General features: G+C 40.2%; 1 protein-coding gene across 5 annotated transcripts in view; it reads right to left on the bottom strand.

Moving 5' to 3' along the window:
- Window positions 1-21,165, bottom strand: part of KCNIP1 (potassium voltage-gated channel interacting protein 1) — a 350,066-nt gene that overhangs the window by 42,869 nt on the left and 286,032 nt on the right. The window contains exon 1 of one of the 5 annotated variants that reach the window (XM_061188461.1): window positions 10,852-10,939. The exons of the other annotated variants lie outside the window; for them this stretch is intronic. The gene's annotated coding sequence lies outside the window, so the exon portion shown is untranslated. Of the gene's footprint in view, window positions 1-10,851; window positions 10,940-21,165 lie in introns of those variants that run through there. 5 annotated transcript variants of the gene reach the window in all.

The raw sequence follows: 21,165 nt of genomic DNA, 5'->3' as shown, positions 1-21,165 counted from the left end.
ACTATGGGAAAGGAAGTAGTCAATCAAGTCCAGGAAGCACAGAGAGTCCCATACAGTATAAATCCAAGGAGAAACACACCAAGACATATATTAATCAAACTATCAAAAATTAAATACAAAGAAAAAATATTAAAAGCAGCAAGGGAAAAACAACAAATAACATACAAGGGAATCCCCATAAGGTTAACAGCTGATCTTTCAGCAGAAACTCTGCAAGCCAGAAGGGAGTGGCAGGACATATTTAAAGTGATGGAAGGGAAAAACCTACAACCAAGATTACTCTATCCAGCAAGGATCTCATTCAGATCCGATGGAGAAATTAAAACCTTTACAGACAAGCAAAAGCTAAGAGAATTCAGCACCACCAAACCAGCTTTACAACAAATGCTAAAGAAACTTCTCTAGGCAGGAAACATAAGAGAAGGAAAAGACCTACAATAACAAACCCAAAACAATTAAGAAAATGGTAATAGGAACATACATATCGATAACTTCCTGAAATGTAAATGGATTAAATGTTCCAACCAAAAGACACAGACTGGCTGAATGGATACAAAAACAAGACCTGAATATATGCAGTCTACAAGAGACCCACTTCAGACCTAGGGACACATACAGACTGAAAGTGACGGGATAGAAAAAGATATTCCATGCAAATGGAAATCAAAAGAAAGCTGGAGTAGCAATTCTCATATCAGACAAAATACACTTTAAAATAAAGACTATTATAAGAGACAAAGAAGGACACTACATAATGATCAAGGGATCAATCCAAGAAGAAGATATAACAATTGTGAATATTTATGCACCCAACATAGGAGCACCTCAATACATAAGGCAAATGCTAACAGCCATAAAAGGGGAAATCGACAGTAACACAATCATAGTAGGGGACTTTAACACCCCACTTTCACCAATGGACAGATCATCCAAAATGAAAATAAATAAGGAAACACAAGCTTTAAATGATACATTAAACAAGATGGACTTAATTGATATTTATAGGACATTCCATCCAAAAACAACAGAATACACTTTCTTCTCAAGTGCTCATGGAACATTCTCCAGGATAGATCATATCTTGGGTCACAAATCAAGCCTTGGTAAATTTAAGAAAATTGAAATCATATCAAGTATCTTTTCTGACCACAGCACTATGAGAGTAGATATCAATTACAGGAAAAAATCTGTAAAAAATACAAACACATGGAGGCTAAACAATATGCTACTAAATAACCAAGGGATCACTGAAGAAATCAAAGAGGAAATTAAAAAAAACCTAGAAACAAATGACAATGAAAACACGATGACCCAAAACCTATGGGATGCAGCAAAAGCAGTTCTAAGAGGGAAGTTTATAGCAGTATAATCCTACCTCAAGAAACAAGAAACATCTCAAACAAACAACCTAGCCTTACACCTAAAGCAATTAGAGAAAGAAGAACAAAAAAACCCCAAAGTTAGCAGAAGAAAAGAAATCATAAAGATCAGATCAGAAATAAAAAGAAATGAAGGAAACAATAGCAAAGATCAATAAAACTAAAAGCTGGTTCTTTGAGAAGATAAACAAAATTGATAAACCATTAGCCAGACTAAGAAAAAAAGGGAGAAGACTCAAATCAACAGAATTAGAAATGAAAAAGGGGAAGTAACAAGTGACACTGCAGAAATGCAGAGGATCATGAGAGATTACTCCAAGCAACTACATGCTGATAAAATGGACAACCTGGAAGAAATGGACAAATTGTTAGAAAAGCACAAACTTCCGAGACTGAACCAGGAAGAAATAGAAAATATAAACAGACCAATCACAAGCACTGAAATTGAAACTGTGATTAAAAATCTTCCAACAAACAATAGCCCAGGACCAGATGGCTTCACAGGCGAATTCTATCAAACATTTAGAGAAGAGCTAACACCTATCCTTCTCAAACTCTTGCAAAATATAGCAGAGGGAGGAACACTCCCAAACTCATTCTATGAGGCCATGATCACCCTGATACCCAAACCAGACAAAGATGTCACAAAGAAAGAAAACTACAGGGCAATATCACTGATGAACATAGATGCAAAAATCCTCAACAAAATACTAGCAAACAGAGTCCAACAGCACATTAAAAGGATCATACACCGTGATCAAGTGGGGTTTATCCCACGAATGCAAGGATTCTTAAATATACGCAAATCAATGTGATACACCATATTAACAAATTGAAGGAGAAAAACCATATGATCATCTCAATAGATGCAGAAAAAGCTTTCGACAAAATTCAGCACCCATTTATGATAAAAACCCTCAAGAAAGTAGGCATAGAGGGAACTTACCTCAACATAGTAAAGGCCATATAAGACAAACCCACAGCCAAGATTGTTCTCAATGGTGAAAAACTGAAACCAGTTCCTCTAAGATGAGGAACAAGACAAAGTTGTCCACTCTCACCACTCTTGTTCACATAGTTTTGCAAGTTTTAGCCACAGCAATCAGAGAAGAAAAAAGAAATAAAAGGAATCCAAATCAGAAAAGAAGTAAAGCTGTCACTGTTTGCAGTTAATATGATACTATACACAGACAATCCTAAAGATGCTACCAGAAAACTACTAGAGCTAATCAATGAATTTGGTAAAGTAGCAGGATACAAAATTAATGCACAGAAGTCTCTTGCATTCCTGTACACTAATGATGAAAAATCTGAAAGAGAAATTAAAGAAACACTCCCATTTACCATTGCAACAAAAAGAGTAAAATACCTAGGAATAAACCTACCTAAGGAGACAAAAGATGTGTATGCAGAAAACTATAAGACACTGATGAAAGAAATTAAAGATGATACAAACAGATGGAGAGATATATCATGTTCTTGGATTGGAAGAATCAACATCGTGAAAATGACTATACTACCCAAAGCAATCTACAGATTCAATGCAATCCCTATCAAACTACCACTGGCATTTTTCACAGAACTAGAACAAAAAATTTCACAATTTGTATGGAAATACAAAAGACCCCGAATAGCCAAAGCAATCTTGAGAAAGAAGAACGGAGCTGGAGGAATCAGGCTCCCTGACTTCAGACTATACTACAAAGCTACAGTAATCAAGACAGTGTGGTACTGGCACAAAAACAGAAATATAGATCAATGGAACAGGATAGAAAGCCCAGAGATAAACCCACGCACCTATGGTCACCTTATTTTTGATAAAGGAGGCAAGAATATAAATGGAGAAAAGACAGCTTCTTCAATAAGTGGTGCTGGAAAAACTGGACAGCTACATGTAAGAGAGTGAAATTGGAACACTCCCTAACACCATACACAAAAATAAACTCAAAATGGTTTAAAGATCTAAATGTAAGGCCAGACTCTGTAAAACTCTTAGAGGAAAACATAGGCAGAACACTCTGTGACATAAATCACAGCAAGATCCTTTTTGACCCACCTCCTAGAGAAATGGAAATAAAAACAAAAATAAACAGATGGGACCTAATGAAAGTTAAAAGCTTTTGCACAGAAAAGGAAAACATAAACAAGACAAAAACCCTCATAACCCTCAGAATGGGAGAAAATATTTGCAAATGAAGCAACTGACAAGGGATTAATCTCCAAAATTTACAAGCAGTTCATGCAGCTCAATATCAAAAAAACAAACAACCCAATCCAAAAATGGGCAGAAGATCTAAACAGCCATTTCTTCAAAGAAGATATACATGTTGCCAACAAACACATGAAAGGATGCTCATTATCACTGATCATTAGAGAAATGCAAATCAAAACTACAATGAGGTATCACCTCACACCGGTCAGAATGGCCATCATCAACAAATCTACAAACAATAAATGCCAGAGAGGGTGTGGAGAAAAGGGAACCCTCTTGCACTGTTGGTGGGAATGTAAATTGATACAGCCACTATGGAGAACAGTATGGAGGTTCCTTAAAAAACTAAATATAGAACTACCATATGACCCAGAAATCCCACTACTGGGCATATACCCTGAGAAAACCATAATTCAAAAAGAGTCATGTACCACAATGTTCATTGCAGTTCTATTTACAATAGCCAGGACATGGAAGCAACCTAAGTGTCCATCGACAGATGAATGGATAAAGAAGATGTGGCACATATATACAATGGAATATTACTCAGCCATAAAAGGAAACAAAATTGAGTTAGCTGTAGTGTGGTGGATGGACCTACAGACTGTCATACAGAGTGAAGTAAGGCAGAAAGAGAAAAACAAATACCGTATGCTAACACATACATATGGAATCCGAAAAAAAAAAAAAGGTCCTGAAGAACCTAGGGGCGACAGGAATAAAGACGCAGACATAGAGAATGGACTTGAGGACACGGGGAGGGGGAAGGGTAAGCTGGGACAAAGTGAGAGAGTGGCATGGACTTATATATACTACCAAATGTAAAATAGATAGCTAGTGGGAAGCAGCCGCATAGCACAGGGAGATCAGCTCGGTGCTTTGTGACCACCTAGAGGGGTGGGATAGGGAGGGTAGGAGGGAGACGCAAGAGGGAGGGGATATGGGGATATATGTATGCGTATAGCTGATTCACTTTGTTATACAGCAGAAAGTAACACACCATTGTAAAGCAATTATACTCCAATAAAGATATTCTAAAAAAATGAGATTTCATTCATGTATTGCTTGTGCAATTACTATGTAAATAAATAGGAAAACATGTTTTTACAAATCAGGTAAGTTGAACATTTTAAGTTTCTCTTTCTCTGAAGAATCTCAAACCAGTCCCATGCAGTTGTTTTGACTTGTATGTGGCCGTCACTTTTTCTCACAATCTATGGCCTTGGATAGAAAAATAAGTTTTAAAAAGTTTATCGTGCTTGCTCTGACAGATTGTGAAATACCAGCGATTTTAGCTCAGCAAATCTTGTGTGTCTTTGTGTTGGGTTTTAGATTTTCTCAACTACAGGATGGATGTGGGGAGGTGGGCAGGTAGCAGAGTGGATGGGACCTGGAGGCAGTCTCATTTTGTTGGTCAGGTTGGGGGTCTTCAGGCTGCAGCTGAATGAAAGAGTCCTGGGCCTGGGCACCTCCGGATAGCCCTCCAAGACCCAGACACTGGGAAGGCTTCTGACCACAGAATACATTCTCCTGATTGGAGGCGAGGAGGTCCTGGCTGTCCTGCTGCTTGTCATACAAGTAGAAAAGGTTTAGATATAGAACTTGGGGGCCACCCAGAGCAGCAGATGGGGTTGTCCTTATGGGGAATGAGAGGCCTGCAGGAACCCCTCCCATTTACCTTGAAAGGGGTATTTCTGGGAACATCATAAGCCTTAAAAAATGATAATATAATGAACAGACTTGGTGGAGAGAAAGATGGGAGAGGTAGTGGGAGAGGTAGAGGAAGTAAGTGTCCTTTTCTCCCAATATTTTAGAGAAGGTGGATAATAGACACTACTTAAAGCCAACATTTAAGTAATCAAGGATTGTGCGCCATTTAAAGTATAATTATATCCACAGAAGAATTAAAAACAACAAACCAAATCTGGAGGTAGAAAGAGGAAAAAGAATATAGCACAGGGAATTACAGCCATTATCTTGTAATAACATTTAATGGAGTATAATCTGTAAAAATACTGAATCACTATGTTGTACACCCGAAACTAATATAATATTGTAAATCAACTATACTTCAATTTAAAAAAAAAAAGAAAGAAAGATGAAAAAAAGAAAGAGAGGTTGGGGTTAAGGTTGTAGAGGAGTAATCCACTTGAGCTATTTCTGTTTATTCAGTGGTAGGAGGGTATATGAACCCTGGAGATACACACACACACACACACACACACACACACACACACACACATTTATCAGCAAGATCATGCTCTTTTTAAAGGCTCTAGGGGAGAATCCATTCCCTTGCCTCTACCAGCTTCTGGTGGCCGCCAGCATTCCTTGACTTGTGGCCACATTGCTTCAATCCTTGCCTCCATCTTCATATCAACTTCTCCTCTTCTGTCTGTGTCTAATCTCTGCCTCTCTTTTATGATACTTATGATGGCATATAGGACCCACCAAGATAATTCAGGGTAATTTCCTCAAGATCCTTAATCATACTTGCAAATAACCTTTTTCCTTATAAGGTGACATCGTTTCCAGGGATCAGGACCTGATATCTTTGGGTGCCCATGGTTCAGCCCACTACAACCCAACTTTATTAGGTTATAAGTCCTTTACCAAAGGGAATAATACAACTATTTGATGAGTAGAAGTGGTGATATTCCTAATGCTCCAGGCACAGTTTAAGGGCAAGTTTCGCTGCATTTGGACAATGAAAAGTGCTCTGGAGTGGGACTCAGAAGGCTTGAATTGAGTCATGAAATTGTTACTTCCTAGTCATGTGGCCTTGAAATCGAAGACCCAGGACCTCAGTTTTCTTAACACTATAAAATTAGTTCAATGATAATATAGGATATTTGTATCTCACAGGATTTCTTTGTTGTCCAAGTCAAACATTATATGGGCAACGTTTTCTTAAGCTATAAAATACTAAACAGTCCATAACAAATGGTTAAAGTTGGATATGTGTGGGTAGTTGGCTTCATATGAACCATATTTCAAATCTTTTGCCATCAAGTGGATCCAGCAAATCTCCAGAGTAATACTACATGTTTCATACAATTTAGAATGCATAGAAAATGGACTTTCTAAAGGCCCCAATAAACACACCTGGATTCTCATGGTTTCCCCAAGTTTACCAAGTTATTATTGCTATTTGTTTTGGTCTGTTGTTCTTGTGTAGCTTGTGACATTCCTGGATTCATGAATAAGTTATGGTCAGAGATGGCAAAATAACCCTATATTTAGACAGATATAAGATATGGTAGCAGGAGAACCCACTTTGAGAAACACTGATGTGTGCCTCACTGCTTCAGGCAGTGCTTTGAGCTGGAGTAGTGAATCCCTTCTGAAGTTACTACGGCAGAGCCCATAGACATGGTGCTTTGGGGAGAGAGGGCTCTCATCTGGTGAGGGTGAAGTTGCATAAAGCTGGCCCAGCAAGCTGTGAGAAGAGAGGCAGAGAATTAACTGGTATTGGTCTCTGAATCTTCTGGGGATATTACTTGTCTGTCACCTCCACAACCCTGCCTTGATCTTCTCTCTGCAGCCCCTGCTGTCCTCACGTTGGTGGAAGTGAAGATGAGCTTGACAGATCAGCAAGTCCTGGCAGTGAAGGCTGGGTATGCATGGTGACATAGCATATAGGGGAAAAGTCATCTCAGTGTTCCTACTCTGGAAGTTTCACTGGCAACTGTCAAATCCAAAGGGAAGGCTTATACTTCCTAAGAGGCCTGATGGACTTTAAATCAAAGACATAAAGCATGAGTTTTGTCTTTTTTGTCTGATGAGTAGTATATTCATTTGATTGGCATGATCTAAGGCTGGAAAGAATTAAACATTTATAAAGTACCTGCTATGAAACAGAAAACAAGCTTGGTACTTCCCCATATGCTGCTTCATTTAATCCTTACAATATGTAGCATTACTACCACTGTTTTGGGTTGGACTGTGTTATCCAAAAAGATATGTTGAAGTCATAATCCCTGATAACTTAAATGTGACTTTATTTGGAAATAGTCTTTGCATTTGTAATCAAGTTAAGATGAGGTCATTAAGGCTCTAATACAATATGACTGGTGTTCTTATAAGAAGAGGAAAATACCATGTGAAAACAGAGACACAGAGAGAAGATGGCCATGTGAAAATGGAGATAGAGACTGAAGTGATGCTGCCACAAACCAAAGAAGACCTGGAGCTACCAGAAATTGGAAGAGGCAAGGAAAGATTCTCTTCCAGAGGCTTGGGAGGAAGCATGGCCCTGCCAACACCTTGCTTTTGGACTTCTATCCTCCAGAACTGCGAGAGAATACATTACTGTTGTTTTGAGCCATCCACTTTGAAATAATTTGTTATAGGAAATTAATATAACCATCATTCTCATTTCTCTATTTTTACAAATGAGGAAAGTGAAACCTGGAGAAGAAGAGAAACTTGCCCAGGGTCACACAACTGATAAATGGCATATCCAGGATTCGAACCCAGCTATTTTGACTCCAGGCCTAATATCTACGCTATTTCAAAATTACTACTGAAAAATAAAATAAGAACAAGACCAAGGGCCTAAGAAAGACTACTGATGGGTTCTTTAGAGATGTTCCACTGCTCTCTTTAAATTGACTGCATCCTGTTGGTCCCTCCAGTAGGAGGAGGTCTTCTCCTCTTAATAATAAGTGAGTGAATAGTTTCCCATATCACACACACATTAAAAATGGTGTTTTGGGCCACATGGTGAAGGCTCTAGCATAGGAGCATATGTGTGGTATAGACTTAATGACAGACCACATACTCCATCTGGAGGGGGCTTACTTGTTGAGGTACTAGGTGTCCAGGACAGAGGATGAAATTTTAGAGACCAATACCTGCTTGTTGCTGTTGCTGTATCATTGGAAATTTTATGTAACTTCTCTAAAACTGTCTTCTTCCTTATATAAAAGGAACAATGATATCAACTTACAAGAGTTATTAAATTTTTTCCCTTAGAGTGTTATTTTGAGGGTTACATTAGCTCACGTATATAAAAGCACCTGGCACTACACCTGGGACATTGTAGATGCAGAATACATATTAATCCCTTCCTTCACCTGAGTTCCTGGAGGCAGTCTTAAACATATGTTCTCTACTTTTCACCTTAATCCCCTCATTACCGTAACATTAGATGAATAACTGATATCTTCTGTGGTAATAAAACCAAAAGCTGTAACCTTGAGAAGTTAAAGCAGGGGAAGGGAGATGGTCACCTCTGGATATGGAAAGGAAGAACAGGGCAATATTTCCACTGCACCATTAGCCTTATAAGGAATTAGGCAGCTCTTGCATTAATTTGTAATCTCGGTGGGTTTCTGCTCTGAAGCTCTGAATAGGGATGGGACACATTCTCTTGGGATCTGGTGGAGAACAGAGATTTTGCTAATTGTTATGACTGGCAAGCTGAATTTGGAGTTTTAGAAGAGCACATATACGGGACTGAGGGACAGGAAGAGTCTATTTGCATACAGAACTATTCTTCCCGATTGTTAGATTTCAGGTGGTTTTTAAGAAAGAAAAAGTTTTGGGACTTCCCTGGTGGTCCAGTGGTTAAGAATCCGCCTGCCAATGCAGGGGACACGGGTTCAATCACTGGTCCGGGAAGATCCCACATGCCTCGGAGCCCGTGCACCACAACTACTGAGGCCACGTGCTGCAACTACTGAAGCTCGCACACCTAGAGCCCGTGCTCTGTAACAAGAGAAGCCACCGCAATGAGAAGCCGGCGCACCACAACGAAGAGTAGCCCCCACTCGTGGCAACTAGAGAAAGCCCACGCGCAGCAACGAAGACGCAACGCAGCCAAAATAAATAAATAAATAATAATAATAATAATAATTTAAAAAAAAAGAAAGAAAAAGTTTTCTGAATATGTTTCAGCTTTCAAAATCTCAGAGAAACACAATCATAGACTTGTTGAATCACAGATTCACTAAATTTTAGCTAAAGCTTTAAAAGTTCTTACATAGGGCTAACATATAGAACAGATAAAGTGGAGCTGGTTTTGTGGAAGCAGGAATGAAGGGCTCAGAGTCTGCCTTACCACCCCCTGCTCAAAACCAAATAAAAGAAATCTTTGGGTTACTCCAGAATTTCATGAAGCAGAGATTGAAAATCATCAATATTGCCATAGGAAACTGAGATCCAGGTAAAACAATGATTTGAACAAGGTTAAACAGAGACAGATAATTGATAGAAACCAGGTCTTGTAACTGCTAGCCCAGAGTTCATCCAACCACATCATTCTGTCCTTCAGTCTCTGGCCTGCCTCAGCTTTGATTGGTACTTTAGCTAGTCCTTTGTCTGCAAACGTATTTCACTATTATGCATGTGATACTACCTCTTGGAAGAGGAATTCTGTCTACACCATGCAGTTATGGAAGTATATACGTCGAATATGAATATACATTGTTGGAGGCTGGTCTTGCTTAATGCATTGCTCATCAAAATTGGAATCTTTCCTGGATCCTAATTTTATGTGATAAGAATTATATAGAAAAACTATGTTCTATTTGGAACAAAGTCTCATGAAGAGGAAGAAAATACTCTTTATTTCTTGAGCTCCTTTAACTTTGGGGACCAAACCACTAACTTTCTAGTAATAAACATTAAACAACATGGTTAACCTGAATTTTTAACTATATTCTCACTAAAGAATGGAGTTAAAGTCATGGCTGATGAGGTGGTTTTAGAGTAAAGGTTCTTATGCGGGTTGAGGGTTAAGGGCTGGGGAAGGAAACTGATACTTGTTTAATGTCTTCTAGCTGCTGGGCACTGTGATTAGCATTTTACAAAATCTTTTACCACCATAATCTTCCCAACTACTTGTTAAACAAAGTTAATCAGTACAGTGACTTTTGACAGTCATTGGCTTCTACCAACAATATAGTTATCAGACAATTTGAGAGAGGATTTTGATGTATTCTGCTAGTCTCACACAGCTAGTAATCCACCAAGACTCACATGCATATGAGTGAGAACCGAAGTGGGAACAGAAGATCCTAATTCCCCTGTCGCTCCCCCATCACTCTCCAGGCGCCACGTTTCAGCACCACGGACAGCGCACCACTCGGGCTCTTGGAGAAAGGCCGGAATCAATATAGCTCTGATTTAGCCGGGCTTTTTCAAATCTCTCGGGTCTCCGCGCGCTACTTTCCATGCATATTCTAAACTACTCTCACAACAACCTAAGCTGAAAAACACATTCATATAAAACGGGAAGCTCGAGAGTTTGCTTACCGTCTGACAAGTCAATCAGCCCGAGGTAGTGCAAAAGTTTCAGAGAGGACCACACGACCACCACTATTCCCAATGTTTGGAGCCCCTCAGACTCGCCCTCCGCCCACATCCTCACGGAACACTGGCGCACCAGCAAGACGCCAAGCGGGCATTTAAAGCCGGAAAACCACGGTTCCAAGCCTCCCTTCCCGCTGTTCTAAGTGCACGGTTTATTTCCGCCGGTCTCTCTTCCTCGCAGTCTCTCCCCCCTCCCTCCCTTCCACTCCTCCCCGCTCCCTCCTCCTTTCTCCTCCTCCTAGCTGGCAACGTCTACGTTGTTTCACAGTAATCTTTGCTTTTATTTCATTTTCACCTAAGGCAGTTTCCCTAAAGTTTTAACCAACCCCTAACCATATGCTACCCGAGTGTGACCGTAATTGGCAACGTCTCACAGCATATTCTCTCTGCCACTCAGAAGGAATGCATGTGAGAGTAGACATAAAGGAAGACAGAAAGGAAGAGACTTAATGCTTTTGATCTGAGATAGACTTAGACGTGAAGGTTATTCTTCAAAAGGGCAATTTGTTTTTACTTCTTCAGTTACAAACCAGTCAAGCTTATTCTGGGATATAGGTGGTCCCTGCTTTGACATCACAAAATGTCCCTGGAAACCGGATCATCAAGAAAGTAATTGTAGACTGCGCTGGGCCCACAGTTATATTTGTGTTTAGGCAGGTTTTATTTCAGTATCAGAAATTATTAAGAGGGTAGCCAGGCTGACTAAATGATCACTGGGCAGCACTGAATGAGCAAAACTTCTGGAAATAAAGCTATATATATATATATATATATATATATATATATAGTGAAGCAAAAGATGATATTCATGTATCCTAAACTTCTCGGCTCTGTGGGGGAACTTTACAATTTTCCTACACGGGATTGTCAGCAGTGAGCCTCGTGGGGAATGGTAGTCAATGTGGTGAAGAAGGAAGATTGGAGACTAATGTCACAAAGACCTTGGGAAAGTTCCTTGATCTCCATGAGGCCCAGTTTCCGCTTCTGTGTATACACTTACCTCAAATAAGAGAACCCATGCCAAGTATGAGAACAGAGTATGCATTTAAGAAATGCTAGTCTCAGATTTTGAGAATACACTATGTTGGCAACAATGTGGGGAAAAGACACTCTCATGAATTGTGGGTGGGAATGTACATTCATACAACCTCTTGGGTGGGAAAAAAATACATCAGAAATAGTGTATATACCCTTGGGTCCTGAAATTTCACATACAGGGATGCTTACATGTGTGTGCAAGTATATACATGTGTACAGGATATTCACTGCGTCATTTGTTTATAACAGCAAAAGAGTGAAAAAAGTATATGCTTATCATTGAGCACACTGGTTAAATAAATTACAGTGCATACATAAAAGGAATACTATATAGCCATTATAGGAATGGGATACAGGAATATTATACAGCCATTAAAATGATGTATCTTGTAAATTTAATTATAAATTAAAATTTATTCTCTTTTTGGAAGAATACTAAAAATATATAATTAAATGAAAAATGTTGTTTAGTACATTACCATTTTAATTTTGAAAAGGGACATTTACATTTTACCATTATCATTTTAATTTGGAAAGGGACATATACACATACACATGCTGGCATATACATATTTCCAGAAGGATAACTGATAATTGAGAATTTTAGTTGCTTCTGTAGGGTCTGGGGCCAGAGGGAGACCCACTATGAAAATTTTCTCCCGTGTGTGTAACTGACTTTAAACAACAACAATAACTAAATGTGAAAGTTGGTCTCTCCTTTCTTTCCTTCTTTGTGAAAGGGGGAGACATATTCTACATATCTGAGTGAGACTCAGGAAACTCTTGTCTTCTCTGGTCTGTAACTTCCCCATTGGTTCTATATATCAATCTCCAATTTCATTGGTGCCTGGGCAGTGCCTGGAGTCAGTCTATTCCAGCTTGTGAAAGCTGATTGTTAAGATTTCAGGAAACCAGCAAGACCAGCAAGTTGTTACACCTTTGGTGGCTTGAAATCAACCACAGCAGGAGTATTTACACCATGAAAATTGGCAAACACTGTAAATGAGTGCTTCCTCCCCCTCCTCACCATTACAGGTTTACCAGGACACCACTCTGCCATTCCAGATCCCACCTGCCCAAAAGGAAACCTGACAAATTCACCTGCCCAGGGGTGGTCCTGCCTTACTCTGTTTTCTATCCTGTGGAGCCCTAGCGAGAGAAATACTTAACCCAATGAGCTTAGTGGTATTTTAGGCATTAGCACAGCCAGACATGAGGAACTAAATCAGGAGCAGAGGTATTTGCAAGTTTCTGGTAAGTCAGTACTCTGTTCCCTTGCCTTCTCTATAAACTCTCCTGGTTTGCACCTGCTCCTTCCTGTCTCTCTATTGCTTCCTTTCCAACAACTCTCTACCTTATAAGACCGGTGCTGTCCCTGACTTTCTCCTGCCTCTGCATTCACCCCCCTTTGCAAGATTATGTATGCTCACTGCTCTAGATGTCAGCTCTGGGCAGATGGCTCTGGTCTCAGACACATTTCTGTCCTGCATTTTTACCTGTTGTATTATTTCACCTTGCACAAAACATTCTCAGTTCAGTTCCACCAACATGTATTACTCAGCATTTGTTAGATGCAAGGCCAGATGCTAGAAACTAGACTTAATCCTTTGCCACTTTCTGGAATTTCTGGGAATAAATGATATGAGGAGGAGGAGTGGTGGTTCCCACTTTCTGCCTTGCTGTCACCATGCAAAGACTTAAATTCGTTCAAGAATTCTGGTCTCAAAGACAAGTGCCCTGCTGATTGTCTCCTAACCCTGAGCTTTAGGAACATCTGCCTCTCATGTGAGTTACGTCAAAGATAACCAGACAGATTTAACTACTATTTTCTAGAAATTGTGGGGTGCTTTACACAGGCCATTTCCCTGGATTCTCACAATAAATCTGTGTGGGTATTTCCACTTTCCCAAGAAGATCAGAGGGAAATTCAGGTCTCATAGGTGTATGAGTATTAAACCCAGGCCTACCTGCCTCCAAAGTCCACACTTTCCCACACATCCAGCTAATAAATGGGGTATCTGTGGTTTGATACTTGTGAGAGATCCATGAATTGTTTATTAAAGAACCTGCTTTTTCTCACATCACATTTCCATCCAGCATCATGTGGTGTCTGCACAAATCTTCCCTCTACATGTAACCTCCCTTTCAAGTTTTATTGAATTTCCATCTTTCACTTGATGAGAAATTCTTACCCTAACGGGAACACTTATGGAATCCATTTCACAAATTGCTTTTTCTTATTTCCATATAGATTGTAAGGTGAATATGTTTGCATTGTAGATATCAGCCTGCATAGAATTGGACACTTTTCTCACTTTGTCCCAAATTATTATTTTTTGGCCAAGAATCTTTGTTGGCCCTCTTCAATTCTTTATCAGCATTAGCAGGCAACTTTTCCCCCTCTGGGCTGTTTGCCATAAAGAAACAAAGGATTGGTCATTCATGAGATGTTCCCCCTGAGTGAGGATGGTGGGGTGGAGGTGGTGAACCGACCTCATGTATCAGCTACCTGACTTGTTCCGACCCAGACACCACAAAACACAGGATTCCAATTCAGAATTGTCACAGTCTGACAAATGAGTACTGGCTATGGTTTTCAAAGTCCCTTAGGACTCTTGGGAACCAAGATTGTCACACTCACAAACGACTAGTGTCTATGTCAGCTCAGGATACTATAACAGAATTCCATCGACTGGGTGGCTTCAACAACAGATATTTATTTTTCACAATTCTAGAGACTGGGAAGTCTGAAATCAGGGTACTAGCATGGTCGTGTTCTGGTAAGGGCCTTCTTTCTGGCTTGTAAATGGTTGCCTTCTTGCTGTATCCTTACATGGTGGAAAGAGAGAGAGCTCTAGTTTTTCCTCTTCCAATAAGGACACTAATCCAATCATGAGGACTCCATCCTCATGACTTCATCTAAACCTTATTACCTCACAAAGGCCCCACCCCCACGTATTATCACATTTCAAGTTAGGGTTTCAGCATATGAATTTTGGAGAGACACAAACATTCAGTCCATAGCACATAGTTTTCACCAAACAATTGCAGGTACACAGAATCTCTGCGTGAGAATTTTAGCTCTGCCACCTGTGTGACCTGGGACAAGTCATTTAAATGTTTGGAGCCAGCCTCCTCACCTGTAAAATGGGAATACTATTGGTACCCGTATCATAAGATTGCTGCAGTAATGAAGTGCGATAATGCCATAAACTCCTTAGCACAGTCATGGACATCCAGTGAACGGCGGTATGACACAGAGGTTCAAAGCAAGCCTCCAGGGTCAGACTGCCTGCACTGACTCTTAACTCTGCCTCTTACTTAGTTCTGTGACTATTGGTGAGTTACTTAACCTCTCAGTGCCTGAGTTTTCTCACCAGTAAAACAGATATAATCACAGTACATACTTCAGACAGTTGTCGTGAAGACTGAAATGAATTAGTTATTATTCATAGAAAGAACTATATTAGTATCATTATCATTATTATTATCCATATGCTCCAGGAGATCATAATCAGCTGGGTCCCATGGAAAAGTCACAGATTATGTACACGGAGTTTGGGGGTTTGGATCTGGGGACAGAAAGGAATATTATTTCAGGTATGGGAATAAGACTTTCTCTGGAAATTTCTGGGTGCATGAACTTCAGTTCTCTAGCCACAAACCTTCCTTCCAGACAAATGGTTTCAGCCGAGTCTGATTTGTTGCTGCTTAAACTTCATTTGTGTTGGCCCCCAGCAGTCAGAAAATAAAATTCGATTTTAGCTGGCGACTTCTGCTGTTCACAGCTTGCTTTTTGCTGTGTAACCTGAAGTAAACAGAGGTGTCCTGTGGTACGGGGTCCCCCAAGATTGGAGCAGTTCACTTAGTTAACCGAAAACACATGTGCAATGCTGCGTTCACATCCACTTGACTCCGTAGGGCTTGCTGCTGGCATGTGGGTTTCTGCGTGGTTCTCCCAGTAACGGTAACGTACCATCTAAATCTCGTCTGGATAAACTAATTTGGTAGAGGCCTCATCTTCTGGAATGTTCTGCTGCAGTTGGTATAAAAATAATGCCAATAATTGCATTTGGAGTTCTCTTTTCTTTAAAAGGTGGGAAAGAAATGAAAGAATTCCTCAGAGCACCATCTCAGAGCTCTCAATTCTACCAGAAGGCGAACTATTAACTGCAAGATGGTTATGATTCAGAGAGAAAATCATTACTACTCCCATTACTGGTCAAAATGCGAAAATTATTCTAGTGTTCTTTATCATAGCCCTTATCTTGGTGCTCTTTTGGGGGCACTGGCTGGATTTGTTTAAATTAGTTTTATAATGAAGATGATAATTGTACAATAATTAAGTAATGATATATCTCTTCCTTCCTTCCATCTTTCCTTCATTCCTCCCTCCCTTCCTTTTTCCCTCCCTCTCTTTCCTCCCTCCCTCCCTTCCTCTTTTCCTCTCTCTCTCTCCTTTCTCAGATATATACTGGGCCTGTGTTAGACACTATGCACAGATGAAAAGGAAAGCCTTTTCCATTAGGAAGTTCACAATGTCTAAAAAATGCTCTAGGATTTCTATTGGATAGGCCAAAAAGTTCGTTTGGGTTTTTCCATAAGACGTTACGGAAAAAACCAGAATGAACTTTTTGGCCAACCCAATAATTTGCAAAATTGTTTCCCCTTTTACATTACTTCATATATTGAGGTTTCTCAACAAATATTTGTTGAAAAATACTGTGCTACTCTTCATAATAAACTTTTAAATTAGGGTGCAGCATTATTTTCATTTTACAGATAAGAAAACAGGGGCAAAGAGAGGGAAACTAAATGTTACCAGCATTTTTCATGGGTTGGGCACTGTGTGGGACTTTCACACAGGTTTTTTCCTTTATCTTAATTATCACAAGAATGAGTACCAACTGACAGAGGAAGCTCAGACAAGTGTCTCCCAGGAGGTGATAAAACTAGTTGGTGGCAGAGCCAGGCCTGGAGTTCAGGTCTTCTGTGTATTCTTTCATTGAGAGCATTCTCTGACTCCCCAAGACTCCGATTCCCAGTGGTCAGCAGTGGGGGCAACGAGGGGTAGAGTTCAGAGTTGGTCCTGGTCCACGATTTCCCCGTTTCTGCTCAGTTCTTTCTCTCAGGCCCTTTGCTTCTCTTCCCAATAATAATAACTACAGTAACACAGCCATCCCACCCTGGGTTAGAGATTTTATACACTTTGTTAACTCACTCAGTCCCAACAATGATTCCACTTCTTCGCTAGTCATTATTGCTCCTGATAGCATACTTATGGGAAGGGGCAGATGCTGAAAGGTAAAAGCCTCAGTGCATGGAGCTGGAAGCCCTTCTCCCATAAACACATCACTGGGGAGAGATGACCTGCTTCAGTCAGCTTCCCGTGGAATCCAATGGGGGAGTTCTCCACGCCTTGGGTCCCAGTTCCTCTGTGGGCAATTCTCAAAGGCAGATCTGTTTATCTGATTTTATCATCAGCTCCATGGAGATGGGGGGCAGGAGAGACAATGGGAGAAAAGCATCCTGGTTTTCTTCTTGGATTTTAGAAAACCCTCAGAAAAGATTATCTCAAGCACCTCACAAGATTAGTTTTAGGAGGCTCTTGAACCCTCTTTCAAGAATTCTGTGTCCTTTGGGATGAACTTCAAGACCTCCCCTCTTCCCTCCCTGCCACACACCAAACTTCCAGCCTGCAGGACTCATTCTTCATTCTGCATCTCACCAACATCTCCTTCCCCTATCACAGTCCTAGGCTGAGGAGGTGGAAGCATAGGTCTCTCTGCTAAAAGCAGGCTAGAACGCAGGAGTTGATGCTTCCCGGCAGGTAAGAGTAATGAGCACATTTATTAACAAGTGCACAATGTTCATATTGATTGTCAGCGTGAATCAGTTTTTGGTTTGAGCAAAACGCAAGAGGGAGGGGATATGGGGATATATATATACATATAGCTGATTCACTTTGTTATACAGCAGAAACTAACACAACACTGTAAAGCAATTATACTCCAATAAAGATGCTAAAGAAAAAAAAAAACCTTAGTCAGTGAACATTCATTTGTAAATAAAGCCAGAGAATAATGGCATTTAAATATCCACCAACATGGTTCAGTTTTTACCTCTTTTGCTTCCTCAGGAGGGATCCAGGCTCCGTTGGAATTTCAACACACATTCTTCTCTTCCTTCCTTCCCTCCTCTCCTGCATTGCTTTCTTCCTTCCTGCCTTCCTCTCTCCAATATCATGTTCCCTAGGACCCAGTGATACAACTGTGACTAAGATCAGTCTCGACCATCAAGGAGTCTCCAGTCCAGTGGCTGTACTTCCAAACAGAACCACAGATGGGCACCAGTTCCAGCCAGCTTTCTTCTAGACCGAATGCATTTGACATTGCCTTCCTGGCACAGAACTTGGCTTGCACTGCCCTGCCCATTCCCTTGTCTCTCTGTTTCCTCACATGGAATGCTCTCTCCTTCCTCTGCCTGGCTAAAGCCAAATCAGTCATCTTCCAGAGCTGAGCTGAAGTCTCGACTCTCCACACTCTCTAACCTGGTCTTCTTTCTCCAAATGCAGAGCACATATTTGTCAATCATGTGCTTTTTGGGGAAATCTCTTGCTTTAATTTCTTGCATTGCTAACTAACTCTCAGTTACAATTGTGAGAGTTCTTATTAATGAAGGAAGGTAGCATGGCATAGACACAAGGACGGGGGTTTGAAGGCAGGCCTGGGTCTATTCATGTCTCTGACACTCACTAGCTGGATGACCTTCCAATGACTTGACCTTGCTGAGGCTTTGTTTTTTCACCTGAAGGTAGTGGTGCTTCCTGAGTCCTAGGACACCTCTGTGGCCAGGAATACAAGGATGGTTTCAAACACTCTGGCAGGAGCATCCATCTTCCTTCCAGGAGCATCCCTTCCTACCCCCCAGGGATATACTTGTCCAGGGCCTGTCATAGGACAGTTCATGGGCTGAGCTTTGAAAACTGGAGGGAGGGATGTTTGCTTATGTGTTTACCTACCTAGTAGAACCCCAAATCCATTCTTTATGGGATCATAGATTATTAGAGGGGAAGAGTAAACCAGAAGAAGCATCCTGAAGAATTCTCCAGTGACCACAGATTCTCAGCCCTATAACACCTGAGAGATGACACATTCCTACTGGGGACAGTGGTCAAGGCAGTGATTCTTGCTTGGTGATACGGGGAGTGAATTGGAGAGAGGATTTCAGAATCTCCAAGAGACAAATATGCATAATTAGGAAAAGTTCCTCAAGTGATTTTTCTATGTGCTCTTCCCTCATTAGAACTGATATACTCTAACTCCTTTAAAAAGTATTACAAAATATTTCAGACATAGAAAGAGGTATAAAAAATAATCTGATGAATACTCATATACCCATCTTAGGAAATAAAGTTATACCAATAGAGCTGAAGCCCACGTACCCTGCTTTGATTACAACCCCTTCCCCTCTAAAATAACCATACCCTGAATTCGGTGATTTTCACTTCCATGCATTTCTTTTTAGTTTTATTACATACACACACATATATATTCCTTAAATAGTATATAGCATCATTTTACATGTTATTAAACATTACATAGATAGAATCATATCACATGTAGGCTTCTGCAATTTGCTTTTATTTTTTTGCTCAAACCTACGTTTATAAAATTCATCCATGTTGGCATGGGAAACTGTAGTTCATTCATTTTCACTGTTGTATTATATTCCATTCAGTGGCTATGCCATGATAAACACACCATTCACCTGTTAGTAGACAGTTAGCTTGTTACCTCTTTTCTGCTATTGCAAATCCTGTGGCTCTGATCAGATTGAACATGCTTCTGACGCACTTTTGCAAGAGTTCCTTTTGGGCAGTGGTTCTCAATGGCAATTTTGCCCCCAGGGGACACTTGCCAATGTCTGGAGACATTTTTGGTTGTCTCAACTGGGGATGCTACTGGAATCTAGTGGATAGAAGCCTGGGATGCTGTTAAATATCCTACAATGCACAGAACATCCCTCACAACAAAGAAATATCTGTCCCCAAATGTCAAGAGTGTGGAGGTAGAGAAACTGCTTTAGGGGAGGAGTAGAATTGCTATATTACAGGGTTTGTGCATCTTTGATTTAAATATTGCTAAATTGTTTTCTAAAGTGGTTGTATTAATTTACACCCAAACAAATGGTATGTGTAAGAACTCCCATTCACCCCTACTTTATAGATTAAAAACCTGAGGCCTGGTAGAGGTGTGGAGTGACTTGGACAAAGGTATGGAATGATAAGGACATTATAAAACTTTGACAAAGACATGGTGCTATGTCTTCCCAGAGAGAACACATCAAAGGAATATAAATCTAGTCCTTCAATGCAAGAGACATTACAAAGTGTCTATTATGTGCCAGGAATTATTCTTTACATTCATTGTCTCTAATGTTGCAAAACTGTAGAAGTTAGTATCAGAGAATAGCACAGCACACTTAAGAGCATGAGCTTTGAAGTCAGATAGACCCAGAGTTGTGTCCTAGAACAGTTATTTACTAGCCCTGTGCCTTGGGGAAGTTACTCGACTGCTCTGAGCTTCAGTTTCCTCATCTGTAAAATGGGGATCATAATAGTACCTACATCATACTATTGTTGTGAAAGAAATAATGCAATAGGTGATCCATAAATATTAGCTGTCATCATCATCATCACATCATCACTGTCATTTAATAGATCAGGAATAGGGCCTCTGAGTTTAAGTAAGTTGGCAAAAGGTTATAGCTAGTACGTGGTAGAACTAGAATTTGAACTCAGTTCCATCTGACTCCAAAGTCCATCTCATTTTAACTGTCATGATGCCTCCCTAAGAGGGGAGGACTCCTAGCCCCATCCCAGTAATTTGGACTTTTTTGTGGGGGGGAGGGTGGGTGCAGCCCATATGAATTATTAAAAGTCAGACTCTGTCAAAAACTTTTAAATAACACATTTTAATGGTTTCATGAATATTTAGTAACTCAGCTAAGTAAAACAAATGCTGCCAAGACATCAGTCCCCTGGGGACCTGCTGTAATAGATAGACAAGGATGATCTGTAATTAGAATATGGACTGCATGCAAATGGTGGGTCTACAGAGTATGAAAACAACTTAGTCTCTTACAGATTATGAGTCTCATCTTTACCTCATTATTGCTATTAACCTGCCCATCCCTGAAGACAAACTAACTGAAACC

Source organism: Eubalaena glacialis, chromosome 4 (assembly GCF_028564815.1).
Source record: "Eubalaena glacialis isolate mEubGla1 chromosome 4, mEubGla1.1.hap2.+ XY, whole genome shotgun sequence".
Lineage (NCBI taxonomy): Eukaryota > Metazoa > Chordata > Mammalia > Artiodactyla > Balaenidae > Eubalaena > Eubalaena glacialis.
This window is presented reverse-complemented; position numbering and strand designations above follow the sequence as displayed.